This window comes from Daucus carota, chromosome 5 (assembly GCF_001625215.2).
Source record: "Daucus carota subsp. sativus chromosome 5, DH1 v3.0, whole genome shotgun sequence".
Classification (NCBI taxonomy): domain Eukaryota; kingdom Viridiplantae; phylum Streptophyta; class Magnoliopsida; order Apiales; family Apiaceae; genus Daucus; species Daucus carota.
Genome location: NC_030385.2, coordinates 46997029 through 47011610, shown reverse-complemented (window position 1 = coordinate 47011610; position 14582 = coordinate 46997029). Strand labels below are relative to the sequence as shown.

The 14582-nt window shown below is 31.8% G+C and overlaps 1 long non-coding RNA gene across 4 annotated transcripts; it reads left to right on the top strand.

Annotated features, from left to right (window-relative positions):
- The first annotated feature begins 375 nt into the window (after positions 1-375).
- On the top strand, positions 376-14582 carry LOC108222656 (uncharacterized). Of its 4 annotated transcripts, none has more exons than XR_010291895.1 (8): positions 376-669; positions 1358-1431; positions 1887-2076; positions 4071-4121; positions 6678-6821; positions 6919-6995; positions 7091-7198; positions 14338-14582. It is a non-coding gene; the product is annotated as an uncharacterized LOC108222656 (long non-coding RNA). The 4 variants fall into 4 exon arrangements; XR_010291897.1 differs by lacking the exon at positions 14338-14582 and adding an exon at positions 11061-11367; XR_001807032.2 differs by having other exon boundaries at positions 377-669; positions 1890-2076.

Here is a 14582-nt window from a genome sequence, read left to right as displayed (position 1 = left end):
GTTATATTTTTATACAAAAAAAGAAAATCTCAAAAATAAGTTATGGAACTATATTTTATTTTATTTTATTTTTTTTGTTTTTGCCAGTATGGAACTATATTTTATAAGAGCATTGAAATGCGTGTCGAACAGTTAAAAAGAAACGTATAGAATTAAATGGGACAGAGGGAGTAATTATTTATTTTTTTTAAAAGTCATCGGTTCTTAAATCAAATTGCATATGAATTTTAAATAAAAATTTCAATTAAATAGAATTGAGATCAAAAATATTAAATTTTTGGGTATATTTTTGGATTATTTCTTTGAAAAGAAAGAACCAATTTATGCAGTAATATAAAATTTTTGTCGTTTGTAACATTAAGGGAGAATCATATTTTAAAAAAATACATTAAAGGATGAAATTGACCGTGATTTTTAGGTAGAAAATTGGTTGGGTTCTCTTATTCCGACACCGCTAGTCACATTTGTCAATAATGTCTGTATATTTTTGCTTTAGTTGATGAAGCATCAATTGGAAGAGGCATACTGTGAAGATACTAATTTTATATTCGAATTAAAGTGAGGCCGGAGGTTTAGTTGTTGGTTTTTGATCACGGTTGATGAGGTGTATTGTGTTTGTTGGATCTGCGTGGCGGTGCGATTGTCTTTTGGTGGATGAGAAATGAGGAGGTTAGCACTTGTTCTGTTGATTTTATTATTTGAATTATTATCTGCTATTATTTTGTTCCTGTTATTAATTATTATCATTGAATTGAATTGATTAGTTTGGGGTTTTGGCTGGTTAAACTTAAATTGTGGTGTTGGTATGTTTGATTAATTGTTTCAGAGGTTAGAGTTGATAATATTGTTGTGATGGATTTCAAGTAGTGTTGCATGTATTAGGAGTTTTATCTTTATGTGGTTTTGGTTTGTATTTTCGTGTGTGGCTTTTGTTTGAGTTTCTCTGTCAGATCATTCGGAATGGGTCTTGGAAAGTATTAAGATTTATTATATATGTGACCTCAAAGTTAGGGTTGTCGTAAACCTTACATGCATCTGTGTATTTTGATTGTTTTAGATATGAATTAAGACTGTGGATTGAATTTTATATCGAGCATAAGGAACATAATACGGTGAGTAAATGGAACAGAATATGAAATATATTAAACATTGGAATTTGAATAAGGAGGAATGAGCATGTATCTAATATTTATGTTTAAACCAAATATCAAAATCTTAATATTGAATAAGAGAAAATTGCAGGACATATGCCTATGTTGTGTCTGTGATAATAGTAAATATGAAGTATACCGTTTTTAGTAGGTGGAAAGACAAATTCTCACTGATTATCATTTTTTTTGTTGGTTCCTTGTAATAGCTTTGCAGTGGTCTTCTTGTCAGAAGTTATCTTCTTTGTCTTCAGCGTGTCATCACGTGCATATAATTTGTGAGGTTTGTTGCCAATCTTGTCTTCTGTAGCCTTGTTTATGCAACTGTCAGTGAATTTTGGTTTTTTGGCATTCTTTGTAGCAGTTGATGTCCGATGTTTTCTCTTGTTATCAGGGGTGTGTGGTTCTGAGCTGAGTAAAGGAACCCTGAAAGGAAATTTAGATAACATTGAATGTCGATATCCCAGTATGCTTGCAGATACTAAATGATAATATTTTGGGGGGAAATTGGTTGTAAATAGGATAACATTAAATATGAAATTATCTCATCAGCAAATTATAAAATACAAAATACTTACTTTGGGTTGGTTTTCTTCTCCTTTCCACCATTCAAATCTTTTTGGATTGTTTTGTTGGAAGTACTGTTTCTCTTAATTGCTTCATCATTTTTTGATGGTACCTGCTCTTTGTTTGTTGGTTCATTCACCGGTATCTGTGGTTTATTGGTATTCTGTTTAGTAGTTGCAGGTGGAGGTTTCTTATTCTTATAAGCTGTGGGCACCGTCTTCTGTCGTTGATCAGATTTTTTGTCTGGTCTGGTTATTCCCTCATCGCCTTTGTTTTCTGAAAGTTTATTGTCCACGGGAGAGTTCACTTTATGCTTCTTTTGGTTTTCCTGGTGGTTGAGTGTATGGAGCCCCTTCTTTTCGTGAGTTCTTTTCCCTTTATTTAGCTCTGTTTCTGGTACATACTTGCAATTATAAATTCCAACTTCAGAATCTATATTTGAATCATCATACATTTGCTTCGTACTTGTTGAAGGTGGTCTTTTCTCTTTAACTGGCTTGTCTCCTTGATTTTCCTCGCATTCCATTTCCTCGACTTTCACAACTGTATAGCCTTCCTTTCTTACTCCGGTTGTGTTGTATGCTGTAATTTTCAAATAGAACTTGAATGTACCCCCAATAATGTTATTAAGAATTGATGGTATATTTGATGGGTCTGCACTCTGGTGAAGAACATAAGATTGAACAAAGTTAGTGTAAGTAAATAAATATTGCTAAATTAATTGATTTATGCAAAATTAAACATACCTCGTCATTGTCTAGCACGTGCTGAACTGGAACCTTTACCAAATCCAAAACATATCTATCAAAAAGTAACACTGTTGTAGTTGAAGTCTGGTCTTGTACTTTTAAAAGCACGCTGTATTTCTTCACTGGACTTGTATCTTTGTTTGTACAACTGTTGCAATGGGGAGGGACTTTCATTTTTGTGAAACATTTATTGCATCCAATGTAATACCATCCATAGTTTGGTACTATCCCAATCACTTTTGCCTCAATTGAGCAATAGAATTCCTTGCATTTGAATAAGAAGAAAGTATAAATTAGACTTGTTTTTGTTGAAATATTTTTGCAAAGTTACAATTCCATTTTGTTTGTAATATATGTCAATAGAAATTAAAGGCTCTGAAATATCTACCTTTTTACCATCTGGTAACATAATATCGAGTAGTGTTTCAATAGATATGTGGTCGATGTTGTCAAGCAGAAGTTGTCTAGGATTTGTAATAGGTTGAATAATAACGGGCACCAGTTTCTCTTGTCCTCCTTTTTTGCGTAATATGTTCACCGCGGGGTAATCTATGTTTATAAAGTACTGTGTTGCGCTTGTTGCTGATAATGTAGGCTTTGCTGTAGGCAATATTAAAGTGAAACATATCCTAGATTCAGTGCAATATTATCATAACATAAACATACACTTAATATACATCAAAATTACCACACAAATATTGCATTTCAAGGTTATATTTAGTATTTACTCATAGTTGATGCAAAAATTGTTAAAGTGTATATTACCATTGTACATAACCGCTTTGGTGCCTGTGACAATTAACACAATATTTGGTCTTTGGTATTCATTCTTTAAATCTTCAAACTGATGTGCCTGTTGTCCCCATAGTGTGACAGTCATTTCATCGCCTCTGCATTGTAAATCACAAGTCATCGTTTAGATTCATAAGTCAGGCCATAAAATATAATGTGTAATTACATATTTTGGTGATGTTGACCTTAAAAATTGAGATTGTGAATAACTTACGTATCATCTTGGAGGGTGATGTCTAGTTTTTCTTTGTTACGGGGCAAAGTTTGTATTCTAGTGAAGGACTTTAGCTTTCCCACAACATCTGGAATAATGAAGTAATAACAAATTATGTAATAATCTGGTACGTATAATGTAAACAGTTAGTCATGATATTTTGTTAGGTACCAATAAGTGTTGTAGTTGCTCCAACCCTGGATCTTGCTTCGTCAAATGTCGCCAGTTCAAATCCATGCCTTGGGATAGATGAGTCATCACCTAGTTTTTTGATGTTTGTTTTCCTGGTAAAGTTAATTACTTTATCTCCTTTGACTGGTCTGTAAGTATCATTTGCACATGCAATTGCAAAAGTAGAAATCAAATAAAGGTTCCCAACTTGTATTCTTCTTGTGTATTCATCTATTTGATTGAGCATCAACAAAACATGGAAAAGCATGCCCTGCACACACACACACACACACACATATAATGTTAGATAGATGTAATTTTATCCACATTAACCAAACATGATAGAGGGTGTCCTGTGTATATATAGAATATTACATATATGTAATTGTATCGACATTATAAAGTAGGGAAATAAATTTGGTTGTGCAGGGAGGATCTTACTTGTTCATCCATCAGAATGTAGTTCTTGTTGATAAGATGGTTAGTGTTTGGATTTCTTGATTCCCATTCTCTTGTTACCCGAACTTTGATTTTGCTATCCTCCTTGTTAGGTGTTAGTTCCTCTAAATATTGATATGTTCTTTCCATAGTGAATATCTGAAAGGCCAATAATAAGAAAATCATTATGTGTTAGGCAGTTACTGAAGGTTTTTATTGTTTAATGATGAAACACAATATACATATTCCATGTTCAGAATAGTTGCATGTCATAAAGAATATATATGGGATTACATAAGATGATATATAATGCATCTACAGATCAACCTTATTTAAGTCAATCAGATCTAAATCATGAACAAAACATCGACAGAGAGGTAAAACACACACCTTTTTGTATTTGACGGCAATGGCCTGGAATTCGTTAGTCCAAGAGGCAATATTAAGGGTATATATATAGATGTTTAACAGTTGTAAACCTTATAAGTTTAGAATTCCTTAATGTAGTTTTTGTATATGATTCTAATATAGTTATTGTATATGATTCTGATGTAACTGTGATTATTTCTTGAAGTAGAATTCTTTTCTCAATAGAATTTATAATATATTAAATTTTCTAATATTACATTAGTTGTTTAACATTTGTAAACCTTATAGAATTAGAAGTCCTTAATACAGTTATTGTATATGATTATGATGTTTCTGAGATTATTTGTCGAAGTAGAATTCTTTTCTCGATAGAATTTATAATATATTAAATTTTCTAATATAACATAATATTTAATTGACATAATATATAGTTATAATTTAGAGTACAATTATATTAAAAATATTTTGAAATAGTTTGTAATGAATATTATATATTTTCTATTGTAGTTCGAATTAAATTTGTAATTATTTTATTAATTGTTTAAATTTTTTCTTATAATTTGTTTATAGATAGTACATATGAATGTATGGTATATCTGTTAAATTTAATATTTAGGATAATAGGATGCAAATATTAAAGATGAGCAGTAACTATACACATGAAAACTTAAATACAGTGCCGAAAAGAGGTATATTTCATTAAAACATATTATGTCAAATATGATAGCTGCTTCACAATATTTGTAAGAAAAAATGAAAACTTTACTACATTGGGGAAAAGAAATTTATTCCATTAAAACATATTATGTCAAACATGCAAATATGATAGCCACTTTACAATAGTTGCAAGAAAAATTGTTTATTTCCTGAGAATAAATTGGCATCCCATCTGGCTTGTAGTGTTTTTCTTCTAAAGTATTATATTTGTTGCAAATAGGAGGGGACAATATTTGGTCGAACATTGTATCTGGATAGATAGCCCGTGTTATGGTTTTGAATGTTGTGATCATTCTTGGAATTTGTATTCTTGTCATGCAATTTGTTGCTAGGTTGATTATAGTAGCAACTGCAACATGTCTTTTGTCTGGGAAATAATATACATCCAGCAAACTCTTTAACAACATAGATTTTGTGTGGTTATTCATTGACAATGATTCTAGTTCTTCATATGCTCCACCAAAATCCTTAAATTCTTCGTATCTCCTGATCATAATACTCTTGAACACCAGGTAAAACGTTGCATCTTTGTTCTTCAAATATCTTGAGATTTTCATAAAACGTAAAAACATAGTTTCATGAGGCCTGTGAATGTCATGTCCCCAGAAGTACAATTCATCTATTGGGTAGTTGTCCAATAACATCTGGATAGTTGGTTGTCTTTTTGTAGCTGACCATGCGAGAAAGAAATTGAAGAAATTTAAGAAATTTTGAGAAGATATCTTTTGCATGATGATGATAATTAGGTGAAGTGGCAGCTCGTGTAAGGAAGATGCCATAACGATAATAAAAGTAATAAGCTTTGCTATGTATGGACTTATAATATATAAGGATTTGTATCCTCGTTATAAGTAGGTTTTTATATTGAAACGAATTCTAGTAGACATCTGATTACATATTAGTAAAATTCTATTTTTGTATTTAAATTAATAATATATTTAGTTATAAAGATATTTTAATGGGGAATTTTTTAAAATGTCGGATTTTGCTAAAAAATTTAGGCACAGTGTTGAGTGGAAAAATAATGTTGTCGAAACCCTTATAATTTAATATATTAATATTTGTGGATTTTAGTAAATGATTTATTTTTTACATATATATAAATATCAAAACTTCTATAACTTTTATATCACAAAATAATTAATTGTGGGAAAATATTGAATGTCTTATATGTTTATAATATAAATAAATAAATATTTATATAATTAGGTTGTGAATCATTGTTTTTTTTTAAAAAAATTATTTTCTAAAAAAATGTTAAAATTTCCATTATTTTACATGTTGAATATTCTAGAAGGCTAATTTTGTCCATCTGTAGTGAAGGTGCTTAATGATGATAGTTGGAATTAATCTTGTGATTATTTTGTTATTAAATATCATGAAATTGTTTTCTGTTCATGTATATATATTTAACGATTTATAAAACATATACAGGACAGTTGAAAGTTATAATTTTCTTTAGTGTGGAGGAACATACTTACTGAAATTTTAATATAATTGTGTGCATATCAGGGGAGATGAGGATCATTTATACAGTTCTTTAATGGATCCAGTGTCACCATAATCGTGAAGTTGTTTCAGTTGTACTCAGATAGGAGTGAGTCAGCAAAATGATGAGGAGGAAGGATCGTTATTCTTAGTTTTATATTTTAACAGGTAGGATTATAAGATTGTAGCATGTGTTTCTAAATTCTAATTTATTGGTATGACATGAATATTCCATTGCCCAATCATTTATTTGTGTAAAATGCAGAGTGTATACAGATTGCAGAATTAGGAGTCAATCTTGTGGGGGAATATGTAATGATTATCAGATTTAAACTGAATCAGGTACGCAACTTATTTTTTGTTTATAAGATTATAGCATGTGTCAATGATAGTGTGGAGGAACATACTTACTGAAATTTTAATATAATTGTGTGCAGATCAGGGGAGATGTATTTGTGTAAAATGCAGAGTGTATACAGATTGCAGAATTAGGAGTCAATCTTGTGGGGGAATATGTAATGATTATCAGATTTAAACTGAATCAGGTACGCAACTTCTTTTTTGTTTATAAGATTATAGCATGTGTCAATGATATACGATAACTGTGAATGTGCATGTTAAGTTGTGTAAATCCTGTTAAAATACTTGTATCGTAAAACAGACATTAAATATAATAGATGATAAAATTTCTAATAAATCACTTCTTTAAACATATGATGAAGTAGGGAAAACTACAAACCATAGAATATTTCGTGATATACAACATTTTTAGTCATCCCATATATTGGATGGCTATCACTCTCACAAACGATATGTAATCCCAATGGCGAGGTCACCCTTGATATAGCTACGTAGAGTTGTCCATGACTAAATACTGGCTTAGGCAAATATAACCCGACAAATTTTAAGGTCTGGCCTTGACTTTGTTGATAGTCATTGCATAGCATAAAGCAACCGGGAATTGTATTCTTTTAAACGTGTACGGCAATGTAGAATCTGTAGGTCTCATGCAAATTCTGGGTATAAAAGCTTTCTCGCCTATGTGATTACCTGTTATTATAATCCCTTCTATAACTCTGGCACATAGTTGAGTTATAATCAGTCTTGTACCATTGCACAGTCCTTTAGCTGGTGCTATATTCCTCATTAAAACAATCGGAGCTCCAATTTTAAGCTCTAGTTCATGGTTAGGTATTCCTGCAAATTTCATTGAATTTAAGAGTTCTGATGGGTACATACATTCTTGTGATTCGCAGTTTACCGATCCCTTGCATATTGAGTCCGAGCTTAAATATACCTTGGATTCACCTGTAAAATAAGATTATATAATATTTATTAGAAATTAGTTAGAAACGGAGTAGTGATGAACTATTATAATTGCATTTTGATACAAACCTGGCCAGTGACTTAGTACGTCTTTATTTATCGCATCAACATCTTCATTCAAAGGGGTCAAGATGGCACGATCCCTAAAGTAGCTGGGTTCTTTACCATTGTCACATAAGTCGTAATAGATTGTTTCACTTATTACTTTCTTACCATTATCTTTAGGATCAAGTAATATTTCAGATGGTATTTCTGTCCAACATTGCTCCCCTTCATTAGTTGATGAAACTGTATGCACCTTTCCTTCGCCCACACTAATAACCCAATCTGCGTATGAGATTTGTTGGCCTGAAACTGTAATGAGCGGAGCATCTGTCTCAATCCTCATATTTTGATCTAATTTAAAAACAACACAATCATCCCATAAATACGAATTATTTATTGATGCCATAACAACATCTGCTCGTCCTTTGTTAGGCAAAACTGGTAAAATTTGTCTAAAATCGCCTCCTAATAGGACTGTTTTGCCTCCGAATGGTTTATCCAAATTACTCTGATCTTTCAGCCGCATAATATCACGAAAAGAGCGATCAACTGCCTCAAAAACGTGCTTATGATTCATAGGTGCTTCATCCCAAACAACCAATCAGTTTGAGCTATCAGTTCTGCCAAAATGTTTTTGTTTTATATCACATGTACTATTTTCATCAATGTTGATCGGGACCTTAAATCTTGAATGTGCTGTACGTCCACCTTCAATTAGTAACGATGCAATACCAGATGAAGCAACTGCTAGGACTACTTTTCCTTCTGATCTAAGAGAGCTGATGATAGTCTTCCATAAAAATGTTTTCCCGGTGCCTCCATGACCGTATACGAAATATAAACCTCCTGTCTTTTGTTTAACATTCGTGGTAATAGTCATGTATACATTCAATTGTTTTCGTTTAACATATCTAAACACTTTTTGGCCTCAACTGCTAGTGCATGCTTGTCGTACATATATTCTTCATATAGTAGTGTGTTCTGACTTTGTTGTATAAGATCAGTATCCAGTGGTGGAAGAGCAGGAAAATCTGATAGTGATTTCCCTCTTTTACGTAGCTGATAATCAACATCTAACAAAGTAAGGGACTGGAGACGTTGTTCACTGATGACAAAATTTCGTAATCCAGAATTTTTCCTCTCTTTATATTCAATATCATCTGAAAATAGCTTCCAATTCTTATCCCATAGTGTTCTAACATCTGAAACATCTGAAAACAACAACAAAGTAACAAATAATAGTCGAAGCTGTGACCCTGTCTGGTGGATAGAAGCATCTGAGAGTGCCAAGTGCCAATCATCATCACTTTCAAGGAGCCCATACTTCAGGCAAGCTTCTTTATACGTGCTGTAAACGACACCGTTAACTGTGCGTATATCCTCAAAACATGTTGCTCCACGTACAACATTCAACAACATTCTTAAATAAAAAAGCTCTCCAGCCATTGGATGAACGTACACCAACCTGCCTACGACTTGAATTTTATTCTTTCGTTTAGTCCAAAGTTTTCCCTTATTGTCCCACAAAAATTTTTCTGGAAACTGCACATAAGTAAGTTCTCTTCCACATTGGTATCGCTTATTTGTTTCAAACCACTGTATGAACATTGTTGCATCCGGATGTAGTCTTTGCAAAACTGTAGGCAGTGACTCGTTCTCTCTGAAACAAATTTGTTGCTCATTCTCCAAATGAAATGTTAATTTCACAACCACAGGTTTTCTATAATGAATTGGGAATTCGAATATTCGCCAACATGATTCAATTGAAGAGATGTACCGGCATGCTATATAGTCATCAACTTCATTCTTATCTATTTTTCCATTCTCTTCATCAGTTTGTGGTTTTTCTGTTTCTCAATAACCATTGTTGCTCTGTCCGGGCCTTTAGTCACATATTTGAACATATACTTAATCAAACGACCTTGATTACACCATTCAACATTTATGTGAGCTTGATATTTAACGATAAGACCTCTATTGTATGGAACAATAAATCTGCAAGTAAAATAATATGATGTTAAAATTGGATCCCGAAATTTGAATACATGGATACAACTCAGCATAATTATTTAAAATTATATAGGAGAAATTAAAAACAAAAGCAAACTAAACATATTAATAATATAAGAAAACAATAATTACAATAGTAATAATATGGCTACTTTTTAATGTATTTAGCAATAAAGGAAATTAGTGCATAGATAACTAAGATAATAATAGATAGTTATAACAATTTATCGACGCTACTAAAAATTTACAATCAGCAGTTTTATTTATAGTATAAACTCTTAACGTTATAAATAAACTTGATAATAAACAGTATTGTTATGTATAAAACTATTTTCCTGTATCACAAAATAAACAAATAACTTATTTCCACTCACAACATAACAAATAATTGCAATATATTAAATCTAGAGTGTGTTGTAATACAAATGAATGAAAGTAATACCTGTTGTCGATAGCAACATCCTTGCGCATTATTACACGTCCATTGTTACGTCTTTTGTAAACAGGATAACCATTGGAATCAATTGTAGTTTCATTCCTGTAGTCTTTTGGGAAATGGACAGTACACTTATTATCTTTCATGCAAGGGCATTTTTTATTGAGTTCACCGCATGGACCGTGGACCATAAACTTTGAAACTGCATTATATCCAGCTGGATCAATATCTTTGTCTGGGATTTCAGCTGAGATTAAAAAATCAATATCCTCGGTATTTTTACATTTATTAGACTCATCAAGCCACACAACTATGTGAGCGTGTGGCAAACCTCTTTTTGAAACTCAATAGTATAAGCAACTGCAAATAATAAATAAGAGTAAGATAACGAACAAATTAAAAATCAATAATAAGTACATTAGGAAAATACAAAACATATGACCAGTACCTCGATAACTTTTCCAAGAACATTATTGTGGCACAAATCTTCCAGAAGCAAATCAAGTTTGATCTTAACACCCTTGCCATTATATCTGGTCTATGATAAGGAGAGGCATTTTTAATCTTATTACAGTATCTTGTAATCTCAGGCCACTTTGGATTGCATGTAAAAGTAATAAACAGATCAGGGCTTCCAAATCTTCTACAAACAGCCATGCAATCTTGATAATTTTGTTGCATGTAGCGCGCACTCCCAGTAAATGATGATGGTAATATAAGTTTCTTTCCTACAGCTGATGCATCGACATCACCACGGTTCACAGAATCAACAATATTATTGTACACATCTGATCTTAAAACACTTTGGTTTTTTAATACCCATGTTAGTCTAGCATTCTCAATACATGCCCATGCATCCACCACAAATTGCATGAATAATCGTCCCCCTCTAAGTAATGTATGCCCTTCATCATCGCGATGTTGTAATCTGAAAACTATAAAATTGCCGCATAGTCACCACATCTCTTTTATTTTTGAAGCATGTGTTACCCCACGATTGTAAAATTCCAGTCCTGTATCCCTGTTCTGCATGTGGGAATAATAATGGATATTGTAAAGCATGAAAAGCTGGATTTAGTGTTGATATTCTACGTAGAGTACCACTCTGATATTTAATCACAATATCTCTAGAGTTGGACAAATCATCATCTGCAAATTAATGCTGCAAACTCATATGGAGCTGTGGATTGTTACTGTTACGACCATCAGTTTCGCGATTTGCCACCAAACGTAGTTTTCCCTGAACTAAATCAGTATCCTTAAATCTGTCCCGAACACTTTGGAAAGTCTTTGCTAATTCATTATCTCGGTGTAACATAGTTGTTAAGGCAACAGTAATATCTTTGTCCAGCTTGTCACCGTTTGAAGGAAAATTCAAACGTTCTTCAAGTTCCCTTTCATTATCAAACATATATAATTGTGCAAAAACTGGTTTCTTACCGACCACTGGGTGCAATGATCCAATTTGATGATATGTCTGACCATGTAAAATAAATACGTATGGTCCTCCGCCATTATTATATCTGTTATCGATTTTCCCCCCCCATGGATGTAAATGCAAAGGCATTATTGTATACTCGGATATTTTTCACAAACATTTGATCATCACAATCAAATAGCAAAAGCAATTCAGCTGGTGTTTCTTTCAATAGAGGCAGATCAACTTTTCCTTTACCACAACAAAGTGAGAAGCATTGATTACTGCTTTCTTTCCTCCTTGAGATTGTTCCAATTCCCACATATGTGCTTTGCAATAGTAACATATTTTATCTGCACTTCCTATATCAAGAATGGTTTCATTCATTGCTGCAACGATATTTGCAAGAATAAAAATATTCACTCATTAGAAAAAGAGTGTAACTAATTGTATGTGTAATTATAATATACAAAATTATATGAATTTAAGATAGCATACCGAATTTTCTTTTCTTTGTTTACTTTATTCTTCATCCTGTGCTAAGCGGTGTATAATCTTCACAAAGAGGTAGGTAATTAAATTAATACTAACATCAGATATTAAACTATAAATAAGTAATAAATGTGTAAAATCTGAAAAAAACGAATAGGTAATTACATGCATATATTAATACTGGAATAGGATTCCAGAAATAAGTCATAAATGAGGATTCTGGGATTAAAAAACAAACCTGTCCGTGGAACAGAATTCTGGACTATGAAGTAAGGATTAATAGCTCTCGATTCCAGGTGATTGTTGTCTGAAACTGTTATAAGATGTACATATTATTGCATATATATGTAGTAATAATAAAGTACATCTATATTAATGGAATATCATAAAATTAATAGGAAGAGAAACAACATAAATTAGCAAGGAACTGTGTGTTTCCTGCAAAGTTTTAAAATTTTGAATGTTAATAATAATATGCTTAACTATATGTAATAGTACACAAATAAATAAGCATAAGTATACAGTATCTCACCAGATTCTGATGCTTTTTCCTTGCGTCTTTCACGACGTTGTTTATTATATTCATCTCTTTCCATGTCAGATTTAAATTTCCTGGTTGTACATCTTTTAGCAGTTGCAGAAGTATCTTCACATTTTTCAAAGCGAGTTGCGTAATGTTAATAAGATGTAAAAACACACAAAAGAGTGATTGTTAATGTAATTATAAGATACAAACCAGCTTGTAATGCCTGTAACTTTTTCTCTTTGTACTTTTCACGCCTTTGTTTATTACGTCTATCATTGGTTTTCTCAACTGGAGTCCGTTGTAGGAGATTTTCTGCATTACAAATTAAATGAATGAAGCCAGTACATGATAGTATATATTATATTATGTTTTCCTTGACTATATTTCAAGAATTGTCATTACTATATAATTAGAATCAATATATTATGTTTTTCATATTCATAATAGCCTGTGACACCAATATGAATATACAAACCTGTATGTTCATCGTTAACCAATGGTGCAGCAATTTGTGGTGGATTAAAGTCAATAGCTGTTGTTGATCATATAAAATTCAACAATATGATTAGCATATATATATATATATATATATATATATATATATATATATATATCATAAATACATGTTTAAATTTGTGCACGGGTATCTTGAAAATAAGGAATAAATACAAACCATAATTCGACTTTCTTTCTTTGTACTTTTCACGTCTTTTTTTGTTACGTTTGTCTCTGACTATATCCACTTGAGTCATTTCTTGAAGATTTTCTGCTAAAAAACAATTGACGTAAATTTTGCATGCTTGATATAATCAAATTGTCTAAAAAACATATAAACATTGAAATACAAAATTAATTTCTAACTTGTATTAAGAGCCAAATGATCTTCCGTCTGTGTAGCTTGCATTTTTTCAGCCTTCTGTGGAAATAATACTCTTGATTGGTCAGTATATGAATATTGAACTTGATAAACTTGTGTGTTTTTTATATGAATAAGTCAAATATGTTTATAAACTCAAAAGTAGTCTTTTGGGCCTTTTGGGATTGTTTCTCGTACCTGTTCCATATATTTTTTCCTGCGCTTCTTGTTACGTTCATCTTGCTTATCATTATTTTCAGAATCTCTTGTTTTGCGTTGCCTTTCTTTTGTCATTGTATTCTGAATTTCTGATGTAAGCATAGCTGGAAAATATAAATAATCATTAAATAAAATATTTAAGATTTACCTCGAATACACAACAGGCCGAATTATGAATAAGTAAAATAACCCAAAATAACAAACTGCTTTATGGATAAGTAAAATAACCCGAAACAACAGACTGGCTTGGACCTATCCAGCATTGCTCAGCTCTTTACAATATTGTGTATTAAGACTATTAAGAGGTTTGTTAATTTGCACTGTGTAAAATTTGTACATGATATTTTTTTTTTGCAGGTTATGTTCACATAAATCTAAATATGGTGATCAAGAGAGAAAGACCTGTAAAGATGTGGTAAGGTCTGGTTCGGGGAATGATTAATCAGTTGTGGTCCAATACTTCACTGCAACAACTTTCGAAAACCGTCCTGCTGAAACACTTGACAATGACTGAATCAGAAAGCTATCACCGATGAGAAAAGTGATGACTAAATTTATAATTATTTTAGAGCTATAATAATGATGTAATGTTGGGTGGAGTT